The sequence below is a fragment of the Chiloscyllium plagiosum genome, unplaced genomic scaffold (assembly GCF_004010195.1).
Source record: "Chiloscyllium plagiosum isolate BGI_BamShark_2017 unplaced genomic scaffold, ASM401019v2 scaf_98707, whole genome shotgun sequence".
NCBI classification, from domain to species: domain Eukaryota; kingdom Metazoa; phylum Chordata; class Chondrichthyes; order Orectolobiformes; family Hemiscylliidae; genus Chiloscyllium; species Chiloscyllium plagiosum.
Genome location: NW_025207849.1, coordinates 1 through 5,037, shown reverse-complemented (window position 1 = coordinate 5,037; position 5,037 = coordinate 1). Strand labels below are relative to the sequence as shown.

The 5,037-nt window shown below is 47.4% G+C and overlaps 1 long non-coding RNA gene across 1 annotated transcript; it reads right to left on the bottom strand.

The window, feature by feature from the left end:
• Positions 1–223: 223 nt before the first annotated feature.
• On the bottom strand, positions 224–4,402 carry LOC122546646. The gene is made up of 3 exons (XR_006310781.1): positions 3,935–4,402; positions 3,015–3,023; positions 224–233 (listed from the first exon to the last, which is right to left on the bottom strand). It is a non-coding gene; the product is annotated as an uncharacterized LOC122546646 (long non-coding RNA).
• Positions 4,403–5,037: the final 635 nt, after the last annotated feature.

The following is a 5,037-nucleotide window of genomic DNA, read 5'->3' as shown; positions in this document are numbered from 1 at the left end:
GGATCTCTGAACTTTGACAGCAAGGACCCTTTGTTCCTCAGCACTCTGTAGGGATCTACTATTTATTGCTTACTTCCTTCCCTTATTAAATTTCCCAAACTGCCTGGAGATTAAATTCCATAGTTCTGCCCCATTTACCAGCTGATAGATATCAGAGTGTAGCCGGAGACCATCTTCCTCCCTATGAACAATACCACCTTTCCAGCATTTACTCCTGGACAGAGGGGGCAGCACTGTCTCCAGCTGAGCAGTGTGTTTGTTAGCTTATCAGCATGTTCAACTATATTAATCAAAATACCTCACGCTAGCTACACAATAAACCAGCAATGTTTCCCTCCCCTCCCCTTCACTGTTTTTGATCACACAGCACTGCCCTTTGATGTGAAGGGCAGTGTTTGTCACTGGCCTCTTGGGTATTTTCCTATCTTCCTGGTGGTGGAAATTGAATAAAGATTCGTGCACTTTGTGTCTTCTACTGTGTCTCCCACCTGCACGCACACACACCATGGGTGCTGGGGATAAAATAAGCACTACCACACTTAGGTGGTAGTGTGGGGGTTAAAAAAGAAGAGGAAAAAAAAAGAAAGAAAAGAAAAATAAAACAGCAATGTTTCCCTCCCCTCCCCTTCACTGTTTTTGATCACACAGCACTGCCCTTTGATGTGAAGGGTAGTGTTTGTCACTGGCCTCTCGGGTATTTTCCTATCTTCCTGGTGGTGGAAATTGAATAAAGATTCGTGCACTTTGTGTCTTTCACTGTGTCTCACACCTGCACACACACACCATGGGTGCTGGGGAAAAAATAAGCACTACCGCACTTAGGTGGTAGTGAAGAAAAATAAACCATGATGTTAGTTCCCATTATCTCTTTAGTTGCGCCCTTATAGTTTTTCCTACACTCTACTTAATGTTATTCTAATGTCACGGTTAGAGATTTAGTGTCAGCTTTTGGAACAATGGTCTTGCATTCCTGACCCTACTTAATATTTTCCTAATGTCATGATTAGATATTTATTATCAATAGTCTCAAGCAGGCTGACTCTACTAATTATTAATTAGGTATTTAATTAATTAGGTATTTAATGTCATGTCCCAATATTTATTGTCCCAATCCTGTCAATCATATTTAGCAGGTGAGGCGAACTTTACTGACTGTCAACTCATCTTGCCATAGTGACCTTTCAGCCTCCAATAGGCAGCATTGGAGGACTGGAAGGAGACTGGTCCTCCTGCCAATCAGAGCAATCCCATTGTCTGAATGCGGAAGTTGGACCATGAGCTTCTCAAGCTGCGACTCCTGATCCTCTATCTCTGAATAAAGATTGAGCTTTACCCAGACTGCAAATTCCTTCCTGTGTCCCAGATATGTGAGTATGGCACTCTCTTATCTCGCCACCTTTTCCATTTTTTTTCATTCTGTGGTTCAATTGTAGACTTGCAGCAACTAAAAGGCAAGAGAGTGAATTCGGCAGGGACAGACTCCAGAAACGTTGATCCAAGTCTGTATCTTAATTGGCAAAATAGTTAGGCAGGAGGCATCAGATGGTAGAGAAGTCGACGTATCAGGTGTAACCCTTCTTCAGGGCTGGGGCTGGGTGCAGAAGCTGCAGATAAAAGGGGGTGGTGGTGAAGTGGGGATAGGTTGAGACAGTTAGAGGGTACGACCTGGTTGGTCAATGGGAGGAATAAATCTGGTTGGTGGCAGGGAGGAGGACGGGGATGGGAATGGAGAGGGAGGTTTTTCTGAAATTGGAAAACTCAACGTTGAGTCCTTTGGGCTGTAGGCTGCCCGGAAGATGAGGTATTGTTCCTCCAATTTGCGGTGAGATTCGTTGTGGTAATGGAGGAGGCCAAAGATGGTCATGTCAGAAAGGGGGTGGGAAGGGAAATTGGAATGGGTGGTTACTGAGAGGTCTGGTCGCCCTCGGCAGACACAGCTGCGATACTCGGCGAAGCGTTGCCCAAGTTTGCACTCGCTCTCCGATATAGAGAAGACCACAATTGGTAAACACATGGCAAATGCAGTACCACAATATGAAGTTATACCCTTGGCTGTGGAAAAAAAATGCAGAAAGGAGGTGCATTGTTTAAATGGAGATGTATTTGAATGTGGAGAAAGTGAGAACTGCAGATGCTGGAGATCAGAGTCAAAAAGTGTGGGACTGGAAGAGCACAGCAGGTTAGATAGCATCCGAGGAGCAGGAGAGCTGACGTTTTGGACACGAGCCCTTTATCAGGAATGATGTGTGGATGGACAAAGAGGCCTCAGCGTCCTTCACCGCCAGTCACTGTCATTTGTCAGACAGGTGTAGCAAGCAATCAGCAAGGCAAGTGTATATTAGCAAGAGGAATTGAGTTTAGAAATGGGGATGTCTTCCTGCAGTTAGGGGGTCATTGAATATATTCAAGGCTGAGTTCATCTGATTTTTGAACAACACAGCAGTGGATTTTGTGGAGGAAGGCAAGAAAATGGTTTTAAGACCAGTTCCAGAGTCATACAGCACAGAAACAGACCCTTTAGTCCAACTAGTCATAGAGATGTACAGCATAGAAATAGACCCTTCAGTTCAACCCGTTCATGCCAAGCAGATATCCCAACCCAATCTAGTCCCACCTGCCAGCATTTGACCCATATCCCTCCAAACCCTTCCTCTTCATAATACCTGTCCAGATGTCTTTTTAAATGTTGCAATTGTACTAGCCTCCACCATTTCCTCTGGCAGCTCATTCCATACACGTAATACCCTCTGTGTGAAAAAGTTGTCCCTTGGGTCTCTTTTATATCTTTCCCCTCTCACCCTAAACATATGCCCTCTAGTTCTGGACTCTTTCCCCCCGACCCCCTTCCCCGGATAAGGCTTTGTCTATTTATCCTATCCATGCCCTTCATGATTTTATAGGTTACTCCTTAGCCTCCAACGCTCAGGGGAAACAGCCCTAGCCTCCCTATAGATCAAATCCTCCAACCCTGGCAACATCCTTGTAAATCTTTTCTGAACACTTTGAAGTTTCACAACATCTTCCTGATAGTAAGGAAAATAGAATTGCACACAGTATTCCAAATGTGGCCTTACCAATGTCCTGTACGGCTACAACATAACTTCCCAAATCCTATGCTCAGAAGATTGGGAAAGTTTTCAAAACCTACAAAAGACAACTGGGAAAGAATGGAGGGACAAACCGAACCTTTGAGGGTCAGCTTGGAGGCATCAAGGTCTCAGGACAGGGGGTGGGGTTGAACCCAGCTATAGGCCACATACCAGCAAATGGGACTAGATTGATTTAGGATATCTGGTCAGTATGGGACCAGAAGGGTCTGTTTCTGTGCTATATATCTCTATGACTCAGGCTTTCCACTAACATTTGCCACGTCAATAGGTTCACTTTCTCTCTAATGTCGATGTTAATGCCTTGACGTCTCATTTTGCTCCCACCTTCCCGGGGACGTTAACCATTTTGTGTCTGGTTGTTCCTCAAGAAGCTGCGTGGCAGGTTCACCCTGAATTGACACTTTCTTTTTGCTTCCCAAAATCAGACCTGCTCACTCTCAGCAGATCCCAGTGTTGTGAAAGATATTAGCTTTTCAGGTGGAAGTATTCAAAATTCAGAGAGATGTCAGTCTTGATGTTTTTGCTTTTCCGCCCCTGAAAGATCCTGAACAGCACCTTAAGGAGAATTAGTTAGAGCGGAGTGACAACAAAGCGGGAGAGAAAGTGGGATGGTGCCTTCAATTTTGTGGAATAACAAAAGAAAAGAATGTTCTGCAAAAAGTAGAATTGCTTGTTCAGAATTTCTACCCTGCACTGGCAGTGATGAGCATTGTAATCTATTCTGACAGAGTTTTTGAAGATTTGAAGAGGGAAGTTTCAAAATCAACAAATGAAGGGCTTATGCCCGAAATATTGACCCTCCTGCTCCTCGGATGCTGCCTGACGACCGTGATTTCTGTGAGAGGGATCAAAGCTTTTTGGTTCCTGTTTGAGAATGTTTTCAGCATCATGTGGGACTGGACGAGAGACCCCACTGTTGCAGCGCACTGTGCGTGGAGCCTGAAACAGTTATATGGCCTGGGAAGGGGATTTCACAGCAGGGAGGGGCTTGACACGTGTTTGTGTGCAGCTGAAGCTTTGGCCATGGAGAAACCAGAGGAATCCCGCCCCATGGAGAAACCGTGGAAGTGTGGCGACTGTGGGAAAGGCTTCCGTTTCCCGTCTGCCCTGGAGACTCATCGGCGCAGTCACACCGGGGAGAGGCCATTCCCCTGCACCGACTGCGGGAAGGCCTTCAGACATTCCTCACACCTGCTGGCCCACCAGCAGGATCACACTGGGGAAAGGCCCTTCTGCTGCCCCAAGTGCGGGAAGGCCTTCGTGTTTTTCTCCGCCCTGTTGGCCCACCAGCGTGTCCACACAGGGGAGAGGCCATTCAGCTGCCCTGACTGCGCGAAGGCCTTCAGGTATTCCTCCACCCTGCTGAGCCACCAGCGGGTCCACATGGGAGAAAGGCCCTTCAGCTGCCCCAAGCGCGGGAAGGCCTTTACCCAGGCCACCACCCTGCTGAGCCACCAGCGTGTCCACACGGGGGAGAGCCCCTTCAGCGCCCCGAGTGCGGGAAGGCCTTCAGCAGTTCGTCCACCCTGCTNNNNATCGATTGGACTATCAACCCGGTTCCGGGGACTCCTGGGTTTGAATCCCACCACGACAGATGGCAGAATTGGTATTTGGTCAGAAATGTGGAGTTCGGAATCTAACGATGAGACCATTTTAGGGAGAGGGTGGTGCAGGGGAGAAAGCCCCCATCTGATTCCCTCTCTCCCTTGTGAGAGAAGTGAACCGCCATTGTGGGAAAGGATTCACTCAGTTGTTCCAGCTGCATCCTTTACCCAGTCTGGCCTGCACGTGACTCCAGACCCACAGCAGTGTGGTTGACTCTACACTGTCTCCCCCCCCCCCCACTGGCAAAGGAGCGGGGAGAAACTTACTTGGAGACAAGGTATGGGTTGAAATTGCTGAGTGTGGCAATACTTCCTCTGGGTTA